The 23,012-nt window shown below is 41.8% G+C and overlaps 1 long non-coding RNA gene across 1 annotated transcript; it reads left to right on the forward strand.

Annotated features, from left to right (window-relative positions):
- The first annotated feature begins 3,549 nt into the window (after nt 1-3,549).
- On the forward strand, nt 3,550-5,754 carry LOC308457342. Its single transcript, XR_013976875.1, has 3 exons — nt 3,550-3,851; nt 3,945-4,031; nt 4,866-5,754. It is a non-coding gene; the product is annotated as an uncharacterized lncRNA (long non-coding RNA).
- The last annotated feature ends 17,258 nt before the right edge of the window (nt 5,755-23,012 follow it).

The raw sequence follows: 23,012 nt of genomic DNA on the forward strand, positions 1-23,012 counted from the left end.
CTGTTATATTCTCTTATCTCTCACTCCAGTAGCAATAATACTGATTCACTGAGCACTGAAGCACACTTTCGGTTATAGCTGAAACAATTTACCTTTTTAGACTCAGGAACAAATTGATATAGTTGGCAAAATTTGTGAGAATCTTTCTTATCTTGAGCAAGCAAGTCAGGTTTGTTGGAGCAGATGTCAAAGCATGGGAAGAGCACAGGAATCCAGAGAGATCAAATACCAAAAGGAGCTTTTAAAAAGAAGAAGAACCACCACAACAACTGTGCCTTACAACTTCATTATAGCTTGGTCGGAATGGGTTAGCAAGACATTCATTTTCTACATTGGCATTTAAAACAGTCTTAAGTTGGAAAAGTGTTCCTACAAACAGTGGCAGTTCTTGGCCTATGTAAATTGTGATAGTTGGTCAACTGTACTTTATAGTGTGTGTGTATGTATGAGTGTCTGTATGCTATACATGCATGGGCTGTCACTACCATGAGCCAAAAAAGGCCAAATCTATGCAGTTTTTGTGCATCTGTATTGCATGTACAAATATCTCCAATGATATTACTGATGTCACAAGACTTTATCAGGTCTTTTGAAGGCATAGTGTGATGTCACCTGTGCTGTGCAGGTTTCAGTCCTCCCTCTTCTCCTTGGGTGCCGTCTGATGATGGCAGCCAAGCTTTGCAGTACACACCACTGCACAAGCTGTTGCTGTCCAGGTTGTGTTTCACATGGTTATATCACATGTTCACAACACACCAGGAATCATGTGGTTTGAAACAATAGGCCTGACAGATCACTTCCATAGATTTATTTATAGTCCAACATCACACAAATTATTTAATTTCTGTTTCCACAGCAACCATCAAGGAAATCAGGCTGGTGAATATTACCAGTATCACCACATATACCATACTGTAATGTATTCATAAAGGAATGTTAAAATACAAAGTCCAATTCATTCCTTTTGAGCATTTGTAGTTCTACAAGGACAGATCAGTGACGAATATGGTATCGCTTGCTTAGGCATGTGAAATAAACTTGGGCTCAGTATCTTGAGACTAGAGTTAACGTTGTGGTTTTATTAATTGGCAGTTACAACTAGTTTTTGCAAGACCTTCAGCTGCTCTGGTCACACACACACACACACACACACACACACTTGGGATCTTCTGTAAACTCCCATCCTGATGTTTCTTGTTAGGAAATGTATCTAAATTACTACAATCACTATGGTATGCATGTTTATGTGTCACAAAGAGATACCAGTTACCCACGAAATGTGTTGCTGGACTCTAGTTAAGAGAACGCTTCATGTTTCAAGGTATCAGATCCCCATCAGGCTTGTATTAGCTGCTCTTAGAAACACATTTAGCTCACAAGAACAATGTTGGAGATTGCTGACTTTGGTGACAACCATGTGATTCTCATAATATCTAGTCTCGACCCCATACATTGTGGCGGTACTGTGGCTGGAACTCCAAAGTGCTCTCCCTCTGTTCAAGACTCCATGATGTATTTTATGGGCTTACCAACTAGAGTAGGGATAGAGAAACTGGCTTGTTGGAGTTGGAGTTGAACAACATCTGGAATGCCACTGCTTCCCCATCTTGTGTGGAATGTCTCTATACTAGTGCTATGCTTTTCCTGGGTTTGTGTCAGTAGAGACATCGGTGGGTGATACAAACATCATAGCTGTGAAACCAGCAATGAGAGAATACAGCTTTTGAGCCACATAGCCCCAACTATGTGTGACCCAGTTTTCAGTGGAATAATGGGGGGGGGGATAAAATTGCAACCCTCAACCAGATTACCAGAATTTTCTCAGAGTCGGAAATTTTCTTCATTTAATTAATAGTATTTTAAAGCTTCTTTTCTGGGCAAGCCCATGCAAAGCAGTTTACAGCACATAAGACCCCCCAGCAATGAGTGAGTAGTTAACTATCAATAAACAAATTGGTGAAAACAAAACACAACGATACAATCCAGCCAATGAAGCAATCACATATCTGGAAGTCTAGTATAAAAACACATGTTTTCAGAGCCTTCCAAAATCGCTTTGGTGTAATAACATGATGCAGATCTGAAGCAAGAAAATTTCAAAGCCATGGGGCCACCACAGAAAAGCCCATTCTCTTGTGGCAACCCACTCACTCATTTAGGTGGTGAGCACTTAAAGCGAGCCTCTGGTGCTGATGTCAGTGTGTGGGCAGGAGGTTTTTTTGGTTGCAGAACAAATTTCTGCCTATAGTGTTCACCTAGTGCAGTTTTTTAGCTGAAGATAAACGCAAGAAAAGGAGGACGAGCCATCTGTGTAGGACGTTATTGCTGCAAACACACAAACCTGCATTTGCTAAAGATGTCTTTCTTACCTCCCTGACCACAAAAAGAAATGATTGTTTCAGATAGCTGTATGTACAAGAACGTCCTTTTTCTCTCTAAATACCATCAACAACACTTTCAAGTGATTTACTGTACCTTGTAATTGGTTTGCAGAATATGAATATTTTACTGCCACTGTGACAAGTCTCCACAGCATCCATAATAGTGGCATTCAGCAGGACATGATTAATTATTTTTATGTTTTGCTCTGTTGTGAAGTAAAATGGTTCAATTTTTTAAATATATTATTCTGCCACAGAGAATGTACAAAAGGAGTATGTCATTGTAGGTCCAAATGTGTGGCTTCCTTGGTGAATCCAAACTAAGCCAGTCAATCCCATATGGGCTCCTTAGAGTGGAAGGATGAGACACAGAAAATAATCATAGAATCATAGAATTGTGGAGTTGGAAGGGTCAATGAAGTTCATATAATCCAACACCCTGCAACGCAGGAACTTTTTTGCCTCCTTCCTCTGTTGTTTCATGTGTTTATTTTAAGTGGTTAAGTCCCATGGGGTACGCACCTGTTATGACTGTTCTTTGAAATGTGCTGCGTACATAAATGGTGCTCATATTTTGCATGTATGTAAGGCCTGGTTGTGTGAGTTGGCATACTGGCTGAATTGGTTCATACATGCAGTACAGAGGCAATTCAGTGTGAGCCAGGCTGCATACATGGTAGTGGGACAGGGATGCATGCCTCAGTTGCCAATCTACACAATGGAGATACCAACAACATGTTTCAAATTGTTCTGAACAGGGAGGTGGGATATTCGGAACACTGATAATTCTGTGTAAGTTACTGGTCGTATGTAGAACTTACATACCACATCTTTTTGTAGTTTGTGTCTAGTTTGAAAAACCATTTTTATTTTATGTAACTGCAAAGTATTTCACTCTAAGAATGTCGGGGGCAAGTACATAAACCCACATTCAAGTGTGTTCTATAAAAACAGCTAATACTTCCATTAGTGTAATTGCATTTTCCAAATAATAATGAATGTTCAGCTGACACTTCAAGATGTTGATGACTAACCAGGGAAAACATTTATGTGCAAAGCTCTTTTCCTGATTTTACAGTCTAATTTTGCTCTATGCTTGGTCTTTCCTTCCTTCCTATGGAATCTTCTTAATAGATATAACACATATTTTCTCACCATGTGTTTTCATTGCTACTCTCTTGTGTAGCCGTACTTCATATGGCCACATATCCTCCTGTAGCCCCTACTTTTACCCTGGAATGCTGCTCTCTTGGGTCAACAAAGCTTCCTTAGAATGTAGCAATTCTTGGAATTCTAGAACACCTTTGAGAAGTAAGCAGTTGGTTCCTTTGTTCCTTTATCTGCAGCATTAGGTGCAGGCAGCCATTTTAAAAAGTGCATCTTTCCACAGTGGGAAGCGATAACAGCAGGTGGGGAAAACCTCTCATGAGGAGAGCAGCACATGCACTCATTGTTATTGTTCTTGGGAAGGTAAAATTGTGTAGACATAGTGATTGTGAGGCAGCCAAATGGGATTCCTACAGAAATTTGACTGAATAACTTGTACTATTAACATCCCTTTAGGAATGCGAAAAGCTGATTAAGAGGAAACAGACTGACTTTGGACTTTGCCACCTTGCTTTTTCTAGTTCCAGCTCAGCATCTGAATAAGTAGGTTGTTGCCCACAAAAGCTTGTGCTTGTAACAAAAACTTGCAATAAAAAGCTCATTATAAACTAGTCTCAAGGTGCTGTCAAATACATTTATGTTTTGAAGCATAAACTATTATTTGAAACCATAGTCTGAGGACAGTTTGTAAACCGTGGGTTTGGAGGTTATTCCTACCCCTACTAATAGTTTTATTATTAGTATATCTTTATATATTATAAATACATGCATATACATTTATATATTACATTTATATTATAATATATTGTAATTATATGTCAGGCTTCAGGGAATTAACTCCCCCCCCCCCTTTGGCAGTAGATAAGCAGAACAAAGGAAAAGGAGTCTCCTTACCAGTTAGAAATTTTAATGATCACAGTGAGAGAACAAATAACCCCCTTCCTAGGAACGGTGGTGCTCCCAATTAAGGGTTCCACCCACTTCCTCCATAGTCACCCCCGTCACTACCGCATCTTGTCACCGGAGCTTGTAACCACTGTGCTTTCTGTGCTTTCTGTTCTGCCACTTTCTGAGCTCTTCTTGACCTTGGGGAGAGCGGGGGAATGCTTTCCAGAGACAGTGACTCTATTAATTCTCTCTCTCCCAGTGCTTCTTCTCCATCCAGTATTTCCCAGCTTCTGCCTTCTGAACTATGTCCCTCTGCAAACCAGTGTTCCAAATCTATACTGTCCTCCTGCTCCTGGGAAGATTCAGGGGGTGGGGGAGGCTCCCAACATTCATCCTCAGTGCAGCCCTCCTCAGCACGGTCTCTGACATTATATTATCTAATATAATAACAAATCTAATAATCTAATTTACCATCTATATTATGTTTAGCGCAACACGGAAATTAAGGGAAGTGGAATACACAAGAAGGAAGGAGGAAGGATGCAAAGACTGAATGCATTAGGCCAATGAGAGCTCTCCAAACTGATTCGCCACTTATTTTTTTGCTATGAAGAATTAATGAAGGCAATCCTGCAGTTGAATTCACAGTTCTGTAGCCCATGGAAGGGATTCATTGAGATCTATGAAATGATGGTATTAAAATACCAGTCTCCTCTAGTTATAGTTTCATGAAGTTAAGTGAAATTATTGAAGACTCAGTCATAAAGCAGCAAAATTGGAGCTGAAACCTGGATTCAGTGGATTCCGTTGTCCCACTAGCATATATAAGGGCACCACTTAACTACCCTGAAACCATGGTCATATGTGTGAAACAAATTCCTGGCTTATTACTTTCAAAGAATCAAGAATGCAGTGTTGAAATGTATTTTCTTCGTATTTTTGGAAACATACCACTTCATATGTACTTATAGCAATAGTGTATTTGTCTGTAAGGAATGAAGGTAAGATTGGAAGGAATTCAGTGCAAGGGAATATTAACATTTGGAGGAGGAAGAGGAGGAGGAGGAGGAGGAGAAGAAGAAGAAGAAGAAGAAGAAGAAGAAGATCAGCCTCTCTACAGATAGGCGTCAGACTAATACAAAAAGAAGAAGAAAAGCAAATAAAGACCATAAACAGAGAAAAAGACTACATTTTTTAAATTACTGAGTTGTGTGTAGAATGTGGGACAAAATCTAGGAGAGAGGGGGAAAAGTTGAGCTTTCTCTGGTTTTTAGTATTATCATGACTGAAGGAACTTCATGTGATTTTTGGGCACTTGGTTGGTAGAATGCATATTTTCTATCCTGTTAGAGCAACCCCAATGAATAGGCTTATTTAACCCATTGTTGTTGTTTAGTTGTTTAGTCGTGTCCAACTCTTTGTGATCCCATGGACCAGAGCACTCCAGGCACTCCTGTCTTCCACTGCCTTCCACAGTTTGGTCAAACTCATGCTGGTAGCTTAGAGAACACTGTCCAACCTCTGTCATCCCCTTCTCCTTGTGCCCTCCATCTTTCCCAGCATCAGGGTCTTTTCCAGGGAGTCTTCTCTTCTCATGAGGTGGCCAAAGTATTGGAGCCTCCGCTTCAGGATCTGTCCTTCCAGTGAGCACTCAGGACTGATTTCCTTCAGAATGGAGAGGTTTGATCTTCTTGCAGTCCATGGGACTCTCAAGAGTCTCCTCCAACACCATAATTCAAAAGCATCAATTCTTCGGAGAACAGCCTTCTTTATGGTCCAGCTCTCACTTCCATACATCACTACTGGGAAAACCATAGCTTTTACTATACGGGCCTTTGTTGGCAAGTTTAACCCATTAGGGAAAAATAACTCGGTAGAGAACTAGAAGGAATGAACTGAAGCTTGTTGTGCTGGGAGCTCAAGAAGATATAATCCTTATCACGTCGTCCAGTACATTGATTGATAAAAGCAATGTTCAGACTAGTTGACTAGGAAGTTTTCAAGCAAGACTTGTCCAATTTTCAATCCATACCCTCCAACATTTCTTTGATGAAAATAGGGACATCCTAAGGAAAAGCGGGACACTCCGGGATTAAATCAGAAACCGGGACGGCTTCTGTAAATCCGGGACTGTCCCTGGAAAAGAAGGACATTTGTAGGGGCTGTCAATCTGGGCAGAAAAGGAATGGCTAGCCATGCATTCTGCGACTATTTGCATTGCCCATGGGTTTTACTTTCTTGCACTCTGGCAAGAGAGATTTATGCAGTGAAGCAAGCTTCTGAGCACAAAGCCATTGCAGAACCCGGTGTGCATCTGAATATACATATGCTTCTGAACTGAGATGCTAATCTTGAACTAATACCATGAGCCTTTTGAGACAGATAGTGGCATGCATACCATCTAAGGATACTAGTGGTTCCATGCAAAAATCACCCATGATTATTGTGGCACCTATTTCTGGAATTTTTGATCATAGTAATTGCAGCACATAATATCCACAATCACCTGCATTATGTTTATCTATACAACTGTGCACTAAGAGGGTCTTGTACATACATGGCCTATTAGCACACTTTGAGTTGTGTGTAGCAGACTGGTGAAATTAGAGTTGGGAATAACTAGTAAGGTGGTCATAATGTATTTTAATGTTTTTAATCCTAGCCATCACTAGAGACCAAATTTTCACAACCAAATCATAGTGTCCTTTTAATTAAAAATATCAAGCCAGGAAAAATGCACAGTGCCACCTGGGATCCTTCCATGAAAAAGAGAGAATTTATTAAGAATGTGATATATCATGAACTGCTTACAGGTTCCTTCCTTTATGCAAACGGTGTTCCATTTCTGGATTATTATTCAGCAGCAGAAATCACAACCGCTGAACAGTTAAGGCCAGAGAAAACATTTCTGGAGATCTTTTATTCCCCTTAAAAAAAGAATCCAGTGTTTCTGTTGCTTTTTAAACCAACTTAACAACCTATGGGGGGGCATGGTATAGTATTAATCTTGCCCCTTGGTATCATTAGGCTTTCTTGTAGTACACAGCACCCACTTTAAATCGAAATTGTTCTCTTTTCATCATGAAAAGGAAATGTTCCCAATGACCATTCACTGTATCCACCCCACAAGCAGAAAAGCTGACTAATACTCTTAGCTCCCCAAGATGCCCCCCCAAGGGGGGCAGTGGGGGCGGGCTGCCCCGGGTGCCCTCACTGAGGGGGGTTGACATTTGGCATGCCCCCTGCCTGCAACTCCCAAGCTTACCCCGGGCTGTCGGGGGGGGTAAGGGGGGTGAGCTGCGCCACTTTGCCAGTGGCATTCCCCGCTTCCCCCTTCGTTTTGACAGCTTGGGAGAGGCTTGGGAGTGGCTCACTCTGCCCCCAGCTGCAGGGCGCGCACGCTGTTCCGGGAGCCCGAGGGCTACCCTGTGCCTGGGAGGGCACCCTCTGCGCCACGCCCCCCTTGGGAGCGCGCCCACCCTGGGCAGTGCGGGCATATGTTCTGCCACTGCCAAGATGCACCTATTGGTGGTTGTGAGGTCACTCAGGTTAAGAGGGGGTGGGGAGATTTTACCTGACCATATCTTTGTCATCTGCTGCAACACTTTACTAATGATTAATTTGTCAGCCAGAGGAAAAAGACTGCCAGGAAAAAAAGAGAGCTTGTAACAAACTATATATAAGGATAGGGAAGAAATTCAATTCCATTTAAAGGCAAACATACCTAATTCTCACACACACACACACACACAGAGAGAGAGAGAGAGAGAGAGAGAGAGAGAGAACCAAAGCACAACCATCTAAATTTAATTGTTATCAATTTTTGCACTGCCCCTCTCCGGCTAAGTAATGTGTACAAAAATGTATATGCTAGGGTAAAGTGTTATAAAAATGCATTTATTTGCAAAAATAACTGATCAAAATGCATTATATTAATGAAAACTGCTTTGCGAAAATGTATCCATAAGGCAAAATTGCATACAAGCATGTGTCTGTTTCCACTAAGAGGCAAATAAAGGTTCTCAAGGACATTAAAACATACATAGAATAAAGTATTGCAGCTCCCAAATGTACGCAAGCGTGCTTGCTCATTCATGCTAACCCATAGTTTGTCTTAGCGTTCCGTGCAAACGGAACCATTGGATTGTAATGGGAACTTAATCTTGCATTTTTAAAAGTATCCATTGCACAATCCTGTGAACGTTTGCTGGATCAGAGAATCTAATTAGTTTTTAAATGTTAGGCTTCCCTGTGCTTAGGCAAGTATCACATCGTTTTGTAATGTGGTGATTGTCTTTTTGCTTGGTGAGACTTAGTGAAAATTAACACTAGGTCATTGTGTTACATGCGGAGTCTAAACAGACCTTCCTAATACAGTTTTACTCCAAGAGCTTGTACCTTATCGACAGCATCCCCATTTATTTCAGCAACATACCTCATTAGTTGTAGGTCAATACTACACTAACTGGAATATTAGAAATTCCCAAAAGAGAGCAAGATACAGAATACCATATACACAAGAATTTTGGAGTGAGAGGCGATTAGATTTCACTGTGTGCAGGAGCTCTATATGGAAACACATTTATTGACCAATAGCAGTCATGGCATCACATAATACCATTAACTGTGGATGCCTGCAAGGTTTTCTTTCAGCAGCTATGCTGGGCTTTGAAATGCTTTGCTGTAGCTTCTCTTCACAAAGAAAACACGCCATTAAGGCTAAGTAATGGAAGGAGAGGCAAAAAACAACGACAACGACATTTTGAATGGTTCGTGAAGGAGCACAAAAGTCACATACATTAAAATGGCTTTTTTAAAAAACAAAGGGAGGGTTTTTTTAGTGCTTACTGTGTTTTGTTACTCGGCGATGAAGAAGTAAATAATTGCTCCTGCTGGTGCATTTTATATCCTGCAGCTTGGGGGGGGGAGTATGATTTTTAAAAATGGGGGATTCAATAGGACTCTTATCTGTTTCCCCCACACAACTACCAGCTGTGGTTAATTTCTGAATCATGGGAACCTTTGGCTCTCCTGAAGCTGTTGGGACAACCATAACGACCCCCAGCTGCACCCAGCATGGCCAATAGTCATGGATGATAGGATTTAGAGTCCAACAACAGATTCCCCACCCTTGTTTAAATCCCTTGTGCACCTGACTGTCATGGACTGGCTGGACACAGAGGAATGGTGAAGGCACCAGCTGGGCAACCCCTAAGGGAAGAAGGCTCAGAGCCAGGGGAATGGTGGTGGGAGGAGGTTTTGGAAGCAGAAGAGGTAACTTGGTTTAGTGAGCAGGGAGAATCTGTGACAGAGAGAGGTCCAGAATCAGAAGCTGAAGCAAGAGAGGAGGGTCAAGAGGTAGACATGGGTCAGGCTAGTGAAAAGGCATGGGTGTCTCTTCCTTCTGCTTTGACAAGCTACCCACTGGTCTCCTAGGACCAGAAGAGGTATGAAGAGGGAGGAGCAAAGACAGACCTGTTAACAGAGTCTCAAGTTGCTTGGGAAGGGCTGGGGGGAGGAGAAGATTTAGGCAGCTGTGGGAAGGTGGGGACCTTCAGCCTCTGCAATTGCCTCAAGACCCACCGAGAAGAGTTGCTTGTGCTCATTAGGCCTGTCTCCCCTGAGCAGGCCTTGTTTCTTCTTATAGAGAGTTAACTTCACCTACTCCATGTGATTTATTGCTGGCTGGCTCCCTGACGCTGACCAATTCCTATAATTCCTTCCAGTGGTTCATGTCCAAAAAGGGCAGTGCTAAAACTCAGTGCTTCCTGACAGCTTCACACTCAGTTCTAAATGAAAACCCAGAAGCGTGGGTGTGAGATGTGGTTACCGGTGTATGAAAAATATTCTGCACAAGCTGAGGAATACTCTTACAGTATCTTGTTATCAAAATGCTTATCAAGGATCTCTCACTGCAACCTTTAATCTAAGTGCGTGCCACTGGTTGGCGACGGAGCAGTTAGTTGTGTGAATGTTAGTTTTTCTCTTGCAGATGTAATTGACCCAGTGTGTGTGTGTACCTGCTCACAGTCTACACACACATTTGTTCATTCAACCATCTCTTCATCATGCTAAGACCTCTGACCAAGAGATTGAATCTGGGAGTTGTGCGTTCTGCCTGTGATCTATCCCAGAAATAAGTGTTAGCATTTGAAGTCATTTCTGTAGCTATGCATTAGCTCCAGATACAGCCTACCATTTCCTCTCCCCTTCAAAAGTTGCAGAGTGTGTGTGTGTGTGTGTGTGTGTGTGGTGAAAATGGAAAACTTGATAGGAGCCATTTTATTGGAGAATGGAGGGTGTGTTCCTCGTAGAGCCCATGAAAGGGAATCTAGGGCAATTTTTTCCTCATTTTTCTCATTGTTAACATTTATTTGTAGAGCACTATCAGTGTACATAGGGACGCGGGTGGCGTTGTGGGTAAAACCTCAGCGCCTAGGGCTTGCTGATCGCACGGTCGGCGGTTCGAATCCCCGCAGCGGGGTGAGCTCCCGTCTTTCGGTCCCAGCTCCTGCCCACCTAGCAGTTCGAAAGCACCCCTAAAGTGCAAGTAGATAAATAGGTACCGCTTTCTAGCGGGAAGGTAAACGGCGTTTCCGTGTGCTGCGCTGGTGCCGGCTCGCCAGAGCAGCTTCGTCACGCTGGCCACGTGACCCGGAAGTGTCTCCGGACAGCGCTGGCCCCCGGCCTCTTAAGTGAGATGGGCGCACAACCCCAGAGTCGGACACGACTGGCCCGTACGGGCAGGGGTACCTTTACCTTTAACTTTTAATCAGTGTACACAGCTCTGCACACAAATTAAAGGAAGAAATTTTACCTCGAAAGCGTACAATCTAAAACAACAACAATAAAAATCTATAGTTTAGCAAGCACAGTTCACAAGCCATTATGTTGTTTTATTACTGCATTGAACCTATGAGTGCAAATTTTTCGGATCAGTATTCATATTAAACTGAGAAACTAGGAAAACAGAAATCAGAAAACTCTGGAATATCTACTATTTCTAAGACAACATTGCATCAAAAAATTGTTACGTTGTACAATGCCATGGGTGGTATGAACACAAGCATCTCTCTCCAGGTCCCGCACAATTCCTGTGGCTGTAATTTGTTTTAATTGATTTTAATACTGGATTTTTAAATTGTTGCAACCTGCTCTGGGGTCTGCTGGTGGAGGGTGGGTGATAAAATTAACAACAACAGCAGCAATTTCTGTGCTGGCAGCATCTCAGGAAAGAGGCATAGATGTCTAGGAATATCCCCCGCCTCCCTTTGCTTGGCTTCCTACATTCTTTTATTTAGACATTATCAGCATTTTGTTATGTCACTCCTCTTTGCTTGAAGGTTAAAGCCTGCTTTGTGAAGGTGTTTCTTTGTGCTCTTTAATAATTGTTCTCCTCTCAGTTGTTATGGAGATAAAGCTTATGGAGTCCTTTCCTCTGTTCACTTTATCGTACTTCACCTCCAATCAAACAGTAAACATTCTATTAGGCAGCCTATTTGTCTATGTCATGTTGCTCCAGTTGAGGTTTATGTGGCTCAAAATACATGCCTTCTTGAATCTCTAGATTTATTTCACTACGCATTATACACTCTAATTTAATGGACACCAAGTTTGGCATTATATAGACTTAAAACTATCTGTATGGAAGTAAAAAATGATGGTTAAAATTGAGTTGTCCTTCGATCTGAAAAGAAAAAGCATAACTTTGCTTGCTCCCACAACAGCTGCCTTTACTGTCGCTGAGGCTTTGCTTTCCCATTAGATAAAGTAGAGTTGGAATGGAAAATTCACACGGTGCTTAACAAAGTGCTATCTTGTCCAGCAATCCCCTTCTCCATGGCTGAGATCCATCTGTTGTGTTTACTAACAAGTAAGTCCTTTTCAGGAAAAATCCCCTGAAACATTGAATAATAGTTTCCTGTTTGTAGGTTCTTCCCTATCATAGGTGCCAACTCTATTGGTCTGAGGACAGCTTAGCCCCCCCCCTCGCAAAGTATGTGGGGACAGTCTGAGCCCCCCAATTATGAGATGGGCTCCCTGTGGTGGCGGAGAGCCTCTTCTTGCAGTCTCCTCCCAATGCATGCGATGTCACACATGTGTGTCACACGTGAGACATCACGTGCACATGACGAGCCCCCCCCCCATGTTGCGCGGAACTCAGCACCTCTGTTCCCTATTGTTGCTTCTTGTTCTGCTGGGGCATTAATGCTGAATTGCATCAGACCATTTAATCCTAAACTGTAGACTAACCATATGGAAGGTGAAATATACTCAGAGTCGAGAGTGGATTTCATGCTCTTTGCTCAGCTCATAGTGGTGAGGAGGAATGGAAGTTCCCCCAGAATGTCTGCATTATATACATTATTTACACAATGGGCCGCACGTGATTGGCTAATTCCGGGATTCACCTGTAGGCCAATCAGGTTGCGGATTCACTTCCACCTGGAGCTGGATTGGGTGGCTCCTGTGGACCAATGAGACTGCTGCATTCTGAATCCTATTGTTCTAGGGCCAATCAGACTGCTGCATTCTGAATCCTATTGTTCTAGGGCCAATCAGACTGCTGCATTCTGAATCCTATTGTTGTAGGACCAGACTGCTGCATTTTGGATCCTATTCAACTCAGTACATAACAGAAGGGGTTGGGAAGGAGCAGAGGTGTCTCTCTACCAGTGTGAAGAGCTTTGCTTAAAGAGAGGCCTTCCTGCCTCAGAAGCCTCTGCTGCAGACCTGCACATGGCTCTGTGGGAGGGGGAAGTTTAAAAGAAAAAAGAGGTAAGGTGACTTCTGTAGACATGTTATTCTTATGTGCCAGTATAGAAAAACATTGGTTCTCTTTCCTCTTGCATTCTGGGAACTATTTCTAGCTTCTTATAATCAGACACGCTTCTCTCCTTCACGCACAAGGCGCAAGCCTGTCCCTGGCACACAAATCCCTACATTCCATTCCTTGCATACCACTTTTTTATTTTAGTTCACGTTAAGTTCACAATGATATGTTAATCCTCAATGTATAAATAATTATGTGAGTTTATATATGATCATAATATCAGTAATTGCCTTAGTCATATTATAATCAATTTTAGTCATAAGTGGATTAAGAGCTTATATACCTGTCTAAGTGCAGCTCTTGCATATTTTCTTTCATGTACCAAAGATTGATGAACCTATGTAAGCCCGCCTTACATATATGTAATCCAATAAGAATTCAGTTTCTTTGTTTACTTTTAACCAATCAGCCGCAAGCATATCGTGGCCATGCTTTTTAACTTTGAATAAAAGAGAGAAGCTGTGGGGCCAGAGGGAGACACACAGACACACAGACACACAGACACACAGACACACACACAGACACACACACAGAGACGCACACTCTCTGATCTCATCTGGCTCAATCACACGCAAGCTCTGAAACAAACATCTCTTTGTCTGCCGTTATTTATCAACGCAACATCTGGTGACCCCTGACGTGATACTGAAGAAGGGTAAGTTGCCAGATCCCTTTAGAGCCTGCATCCCTCATACTTAACCCGACTAGGATAAAAGTCTCAAGCTTATTTCGTTAGTATGGGAGGGGATTTAAGCAAGGTGCAAATGGCTCATGCAAAAGAACTTTACTCGCTCGTAAAACAGACTGTAGACAAAGTTCAAATTTCTTTAAAAGAGATTGAACAGCTATTACTGGAAATTAAATATCAATGCCCCTTTTATTCAGACGAAGGATCATTACAAATTAGCACATGGGAGAAGATAGGGAAAACTCTTTTCTCTGAGCCAAGGGCTCCAATTAACTGCCTACTCACATGGCAAAAATGCGCAAATGCAATAGCAAAATTAGAACTGTTTTCTCCCTCAGTTTCTCCATTACTGGTAACTGCAGAAACCCCCCCCCCCACCATACCCACAGATTCTGCCTCCTTTGTCTCTTTCATCACCCAGCCAAAATCTCCCTTCTCTTGCAGTTCCTCCGTCTCAGATTTCACCTACCCCCCTTTATCCCCCCACTGTGCCTGCTTCTCAGTCTGTCTCTGTACAAGCTGTGAATCAGCATGCTTCTCTTCCCTCCCCCCTCCCTTCTGAGCATGCTTGTCTGCTACCTCAGTACGGAGCTGTCCATGCAGGGCTGTTACAAGCTAAGCAGAATGGGCTTCTTTCCTTGGACGAAAAATCTGCGTGGGCTGGTGAAATGCCATTAATTTTTCCCCTCACTTATCAAAATGTCCCTGGAGGAAATCAGTTGCAGGTTTACCATGAAAAGTTGCCTTATGCTGTAATGAAAGATTTTAGAAAAGCCATTTCTGATTCAGGTCTGAAATCTTCTTATGTTATGGGAATGTTAGAGGGAATTGCTTCATCTTATACGATGACAGCTTTTGACTGGAGAGATTTGATGCGCATGATGCTATCTCCAGCACAATTTGTTGTATTTGAAAATGAATTCAAACATGCTGCCATAGCTTTAGCAGATCCAATGCATACAGCCAGTCAACTTTTTGGTTCTGCACCATTTGATACTTTGGCTACCCAAGCCCTGTTGTCACCTTCACACTTTCAGCGCACTGCAACTTGCGTGCAGCGTGCATTCCGCAAAATTCCTGTTACAGGACAGCCTCTGAGTTCCTTTGTAAATGTTAAACAACAGCATTCAGAACCATATCATCAATTTGTAGATAGATTGAAAGAATCTATCTCTAGACAAATAGACAATGAAGTAGCTCAGGATGAGTTGTTGAAAAAGTTGGCATTTCAAAATGCGAACACGGACTGTCAGAAAGTGTTACAATCTGTCACATGCCGTTCAAAATTTAGTCTTGCAGATATGATACAATCGTGTTCGGAAATAGGAAGTCAGTCACATGCTATGTCATTGCTTGCTACTGCAATTCAGGCTTCCGTAAAACCAACAGGTAATTGCTTCAATTGTAAACGCCCAGGCCATTTTGCCAAGCAATGCAGAGCCCCTGGTGGGGGGGCACACAAGGATGGTGCTGCCTCTAAGGCTAGACCTTCCAAAAAATGCCCAAAGTGTGGGAAAGGCTATCATTGGGCAAATCAATGTAGGTCTCAGGGAAACTTCATTGGGCCCAGACTCTCGGGCCCCAAAGAATAGAGAGTTGTCAGCCTTTAGTTTCTGCTGCTGCAAAAGTTTCTAAAAATGTGCCTTTTGAATTTGCTATTGATTTGATTAATCAAGAGACCAAAAGCACTGCGTTACCTGGTGAAATCATAATCATGGCCAGCCAAATGGCAGGTCCACTTCCTTCTAACCTCACAGGTTTAATTTTACCTAAATTTTCTGCGGCAAAACAAGGCATACAGATCATCCCAGGTGTCCTACCTCCTGACTATGTGGGCACAATCATGGTCCAATTTTGGAGCCATATGCCCATGCAGTTAACAAAAGGTGAATCTTGGGCACAATTGGTGATGCTGCCTTCTCCACCTGATACTGTTTCTGTTATTGATACTAATCTGCACAAGCTCTCTTCATCTTTTTCCCCACAGCTTCTAGCTGTAACCCAACGTATTGGAAGAGAAAAACTCCTTCGTAAGTATAAAATTAATGGAAAACTATTAGAGGGTCTGATAGACACTGGCGCGGATGTTTCTGTCATTTCAAGTAAATTTTGGGATCCCACATGGCCCCTTGAATCTTCTCCTGAAGTGTGGGGTGTGGGAGGCAACCAGACTTCTTGCAAAAGCGCACAGTGGCTGCCTGTTTCTCTGCCTGACAGCTCTGAAACCATTGCTTACATCCAGCCCTGTGTGCTCAAAATCCACCTCAACTTGTGGGGAAGAGATTTATTACAACAATTAGAAGCAACCATTCAATTTAATGAGTAAGCTTGCACTTCCCCTCAACTGGAAATCTTCAGGTCGTGTCCTGGCTATACGTTTAATTACATTCCAGCAAACATCAGCCATGGCACACCTTGTTGTTTAAGTCGTTTGACCATCATTTTACCCAAGAAGCATCATTTATCCCGCTCTAGATATCGATGCTCTACTGAATTGACTAATGATTGTGAAGCTTTTGTCTCTCTTCTAGTAGGTCTGAGAATACGTCTCTTTAGCTGTTTCTCTCCTAGGTGTTCCTGGCTTGGCTGTACGTAATAGTGCAAATATTAATTCTTTAGTTTGTTATGCAGAAAAAACCCTGAACTTTACTTCTCAAGTCCTTCACCTTTTGAATAAAGAACAGAGTGAATTACATAATGGACTTTTACAAAACTCCACTATGGACTTTTACAAAATCTGCTATTGACTACCTACTCATGCTTCATCATTATGGTTGCGAACAGGTCGAAGACATGTGCTGTTTCAACATCACTGACAATTCTAAGGCCGTTCAAAGACAAATTTCTCATTTGCAAAATCTTACTCACCACATAAAAAAGGATGTCGGATTTTCTGGTCTCTGGGACTCCTTTTCCTTATGGTCCACTGCATGGCTCCCTGATCTCAATTGGCTTCGTAGTCTTTTTTATTATGCCATTATTATTGTATGTATATTAATATTGTTTTGTTGTTTTTTCCAATGCATTCCTAGCCTTACAAGTCTTTTTTCACGCCTTTTTTCTCCTCCTCAACCACCTAGTGCACTTCTTGCAGCCTATTATGCGAAATGGCAACGCCACCGGTAAGAAAATTAAAAACAAAAAGGGGAGATGTGGGTAGGATTATTTTGAGATTCGTTGGCAAACCACTAATCTTGAAGTACTGTTGCCCCATCAACCCTAGCAGTATTATTTCCGGCATTTGTTGGCAAACCACTAATCCGGAAGTATTGTTGCTTTATTCACCCAGTTGCCCTATCTCGCAAAGAAGAAAAGAAAGGAGGAGATGTAGACATGTTATTCTTATGTGCCAGTATAGAAAAACATTGGTTCTCTTTCCTCTTGCATTCTGGGAACTATTTCTAGCTTCTTATAATCAGACACGCTTCTCTCCTTCACGCACAAGGCGCAAGCCTGTCCCTGGCACACAAATCCCTACATTCCATTCCTTGCATACCACTTTTTTATTTTAGTTCACGTTAAGTTCACAATGATATGTTAATCCTCAATGTATAAATAATTATGTGAGTTTATATATGATCATAATATCAGTAATTGCCTTAGTCATATTATAATCAATTTTAGTCATAAGTGGATTAAGAGCTTATATACCTGTCTAAGTGCAGCTCTTGCATATTTTCTTTCATGTACCAAAGATTGATGAACCTATGTAAGCCCGCCTTACATATATGTAATCCAATAAGAATTCAGTTTCTTTGTTTACTTTTAACCAATCAGCCGCAAGCATATCGTGGCCATGCTTTTTAACTTTGAATAAAAGAGAGAAGCTGTGGGGCCAGAGGGAGACACACAGACACACAGACACACAGACACACACACACAGAGACGCACACTCTCTGATCTCATCTGGCTCAATCACACGCAAGCTCTGAAACAAACATCTCTTTGTCTGCCGTTATTTATCAACGCAACAGACTTCTTCACACGGATGAACAAATGATGAATGGGAAGAAGTGCAAGCACTCTGCAAGCACATCAGGATGAATGCTCATTGCCATATAACCACCCCATACACAAATCGGAATGCATGCTCAGTAAAGACTGGACCTAGTCAAACCATTGCATAAGCTTTGTGCAAGCAAATCAGGATGCATGTTGAATGAACTGAGCATCTGGAGGAGCAAGCTCCATCATTCCTGACCCCTAATCATGCTGCTGAGACTGATAGGAGGAATTAGTACAGCAATATCTGGAGGGCCACAATTTTCTTATCCTTGCCGTAGCTGAACTTCGTTCTATGCCTTAACGCCATGTGGGAATATTATTGAGCTGTGCAATGAACCGTGGTGCTCCTATGCTGAAAATTATGCCCATATGAAACATTTCTTTTGCAGCTGAACACCATTTAAAAACAGAAGTCCTGCAAACGGATCCCAGCAACTTTTTGCATTCGCTCATTTCCCCTCATTTAAGGAATGCATTTGATAACTTTACGACTCTGTTCTTTGACTCGCCTCAGAGCAATTGCTCAAGTTTATGACCGACAATCTTCATGGTTACAAATGGAAGCACAATGTGCTTCTTACTCACTATTGTGCTGTTGTTTTCTGAATTTTAAAGGGACTAACAGCGAACCATCCCCCCAGCATCTCACAGAATAGTCCATCTTCCGCAGAGCAAGCCAATATGTGTGGGGCCAAGGATGCATTTGTCATTCAGGCCTACTATAAAGAACAAACGATAGGATATAATATGTCACAATCAATGCAAGCCAGTATGGCACCCAAGAGACATGATTTAATCTCCAGTAGATATGAGAAAGAAAGGCAGAAACGGCTGCAGATAAAGGCCCAAACAGAGGAAATCCCATTAATCAAACTGGGGGCCGTTAATAGTTATCTTTAAAGTGCTTGTTCCATATCAGGCATTGGCATTGCATTAGTATTGCCAGAACATCAACTGTTTTTAACAATTTTTTAAACTACCCAATAATTCTCAAGTTATTGGTTACAGGCAAGGTGGTAAAGTGTTGCACAAAGTGTTGTGTATAGGAGAAGGGCTGCAGCTAAATGGTTGAACACATATTTAGCATGCAAACAGTCTGAGGTTCAATCCCTGGCCTTTCATATCCTTCAACATTTCTCTGATGATAATAATAATAATAATAATAATAATAATAATAATTTATTTATAAATAATAAACTCTGGGCAGCTTCCAACACAATATTAAAATACAGTGATGCATCAAACATTAAAAGCTTCCCTAAACAGGGCTGCCTTCAGATGTCTTCTAAAAGTCTGGTAGTTGTTGTTCTCTTTGACATCTGGTGGGAGGGCGTTCCACAGCGCGGGTGCCACTACCGAGAAGGCCCTCTGCCTGGTACCCTGTAACTTGGCTTCTTGCAAGGGACATCCTAAAGAAAAGTGGGACATTCCATGGCTTCTGTAAATCTGGGACTGTCCCTGGAAGATAGGGACACTTGGAGGGCTTTCCAGGAGAGTCTAGTTGGGATAAAGCAAAATCTTCAGATCAGAAGAAGACTAGATAGGTTCATCTAAAAATGGACTCACACCTAATCATTAATACACACAAGTGAGATTACACCTCACATTTGTATCTAGGATGTGCTTGTGAATTATAGGGAATGGGCATCCATTTACACCTATCCAATCTTAGGTTAGGAGATTGAACATCAATCTTGCTGAAGATCCAGAATGATGCTTACGTTATGTAGCTGCAGTTTTACTGGCCACAGTTGACATTGGGATAATGTAGTTGCCATGCTAAAGAATAGAGGCACTACCATTTGTAAATGTACATTGTAGGTGGTATGTAGACCCCTGGGGGCCCTTGGCTTGCGTGTACCTTGTAGTTGTCAAGTTCTCCATAATCTGCGAGTACAGCCTCTTTTTAAAAAATATTATTTTTCTGGAATGAATGTATAATCTCACCATTAGCAGAGGCATAACACTGTAGAGATAGATATTTGTGGCAGGTGATAAAAATATTTTTTAAGAGGGAAATTATAATGGTAAGACAGCTAGCTGAAAAAAGATAACCAGTACAGACCCGAGTTTTCTATAAATCAACATGAGACGATTTGCCTGAAATTCTAGAGGGATAAAGAAATGAAAACTTACCTGGTAAAGAACCTCTAACTGGCTGGCATGCCCAATCATAAAAAGATGGAAACTGCTATATATTTTGAAAAATTGTCTGTTCCCTGTGCATTTGGACACCTCTCAAGATACTGAACCAATTTTTTCATGATAGTTCCTAATATCAAAAAGCAGATTTTCATCTAAGTTTGTATACAATTGGATGCCATTTTGAATCAAGACTGGCAGACTGAAGCTTTTAGAATTCCTGAGGAACATTTGGTATGAAATACTACTAGTATTTCAAGTATTTTATTTTTACTAATCTATTTTTAATTAATACTGTATTTACTTGACTCTAAGCTGAGGCTCCAATACTTTGGCCACCTCATGAGAAGAGAAGACTCCCTGGAAAAGACCCTGATGTTGGGAAAGATGGAGGGCACAAGGAGAAGGGGACGACAGAGGATGAGATGGCTGGATAGTGTTCTCGAAGCTACCAGCATGAGTTTGACCAAACTGCGGGAGGCAGTGGAAGACGGGAGTGCCTGGCGTGCTCTAGTCTATGGGGTCACGAAGCGTAGGACACGACTGAACAACAACAATGCTCACCATTTTTGGCCAAATTACATTGCGGAAATTAAGGTGTGCATTAGATTCGATAGCACATTTACATTCGCCAGCAAATACTTTTTTTTGGTTTCAAGGTTTTAAAAATGGAGGTGTACATTAGATTTGATGGCACATTAGACTTGAGTAAATACGGTATTATTGTTTCATTACAGCTGAATAAAACAAAAGCAGAGTGCAATTTGCATTCGATTTCATATAATGGGAATCAAATGCTGCATGAGATCCAGCTTTCTGTATTTCATGGTCAGAGGAATTAAACTCTCTTCATCTTACTTAGTTTTGACTCCTTGTGGAATTGTTTGCCCAGTTGTCCCCCCTCCTTAATTCCAGTTCTCTAGCCAAAATAGAAACATGGAATAAACTGCTGATCTGTCATGTCTATAGCATATAAATGGAGCCTAAAACATTCTCACACATCTACTAATCTGCTATTTATCATAGGCACAGCCACAGAAGATAGGGGTAACTAAGACAGACACATTGTCAACAACTGAAGATATAAATATCTAACAGATTCCATGTACCAGTTTGTTTGCCTGACAGCCTCATAAAATATCTCATGGTTAAACCGTTCTTTGTGCTGCAACAGGAACTGTTCTGCTTATTGTGGACAAATATTGCTGTGATTTATCCGGTAGGGCTGGCGCCTTGGCATATTGCTTTGTTTTGCTAGTAAATCAAAGCTGACCGTATTGGAATACTGATTTGCTGAGAGTACCTTAAGAATCTTGGTTTGCTGGGAAATGTGACAAACACACTGCCAACCTATAAGCAATGCATTTATTTGTGCTCAACATTCCATACTCCTTGAAATGTTTTTTCTTTTCTGCTTTTCCAGAAAGCGGTACGGTGGATGTTTTCCATTTCCTGTAGAAAAATTGAAAAGTCTATTAAGGCTGAGAGCCACTGCAGTATAGTATAGTACAAACTGTTTGGCTTAGACCGAAAAGAACTCTGTTCACTAATCCCTGCTTTGCCAAGGTGCTAACTAGGTGATACTGGGCAAGTTGCAAAAAAGGCAGCCTGACCCACACCCTCCAACATTCCTCCCATGAAAATAGGGACATCCTATTCAATAACAATAATAATTTGCTTATTTATAGCCTGCCCATCTAACTGGGTTGCCCCAGCCGCTCTGGGTGGATTCCAACATATAAAAAACGTAATAAAAGAGTAAACATTAAAAAACTTCCCTGAAGGTCTGCCTTCAGATGTCTTCTAAAGGTTGTAGAGTTACTTATCTCTTTGGCTTGGGGGTTGCATAATTCCATACCCTGCAATATTTCTCCAATGAAAACAGGGATATTCTCCCATGCCCTCCATTTTGCTGATGAAATTAAGGACGTCCTAAAGAAAAGTGGGACATCCTGGGATCAAATCAGAAATTGGGACGGCTTCTGTAAATCTGGGTTTGTCCCTGGAAAATAGGGACACTTGGAAGGGCTGTCAATTTCGGCAGAAAATGAATAGCTAGCCATGCATTCAGCAGTTATTTGAATTGCCTCTGGGTTTTGCCCAAGTCTCTGGCAAGAGAGATTTGTGCAGTGAAGCAGGCTTCTGAGCATATAGCCAATGCAGGCCCCAGTGTGAATCTAAATGTACAGATGCTTCTGCATTGAGATGCTCATCTTGAACTAATACCATGTGCCTTTTGAGACAGATAGTCCCTGGAAAATAGGTACACCTTTTCTTGGATAATCAAGCAAGCAAGCATTTTATTGATATGCTGCCTTCCCAAAGTTAAAACCATGCTCAAGGCAGTTTACAACATATCTTTAAAGTACGTATTTATTTTATTATTATTTATTAAATTTATATACCTCCCTATACGCATAGATCTCAGGGCAATTCACATTATTAAATCACAATATAAAAAAACAGAAAACAAAAGCAAAGACAGTCCAATAATCCCCAATAATTGTAGTTATGTAGTAAGGTAAAGGTAAAGGGACCCCTGACCGTTAAATCCAGTCACGGACGACTCTGGGGTTGCAGCGCTCATCTCGCTTTACTGGCCGAGGGAGCCGGCGTTTGTCCAAAGACAGCTTCTGGGTCATGTGGCCAGCATGACCAAGCCGCTTCTGGCAAACCAGAGCAGCGCACGGAAACGCCGTTTACCTTCCCGCTGGAGCGGTACTATTTATCTACTTTCACTTTGCACTTTGATGTGCTTTTGAACTGCTAGGTTGGCAGGAGCAGGGACCGAGCAATGGGAGCTCACCCTGTCGCAGGGATTCAAACTGCCAACCTTCTGATCAGCAAGCCCTAGGCTCTGTGGTTTAGACCACAGCGCCAGGCGTGTCCCTAGTTATGTAGTACTAGTAGGGAGTCAAGAGATAAAAGGAACAACTGGCAAGTTTGGCCTTGGAGTTCAAAACGAAGC

The sequence above is a fragment of the Podarcis pityusensis genome, assembly GCF_964106645.2.
Source record: "Podarcis pityusensis genome assembly, chromosome: 10".
Taxonomy (NCBI): domain Eukaryota; kingdom Metazoa; phylum Chordata; class Lepidosauria; order Squamata; family Lacertidae; genus Podarcis; species Podarcis pityusensis.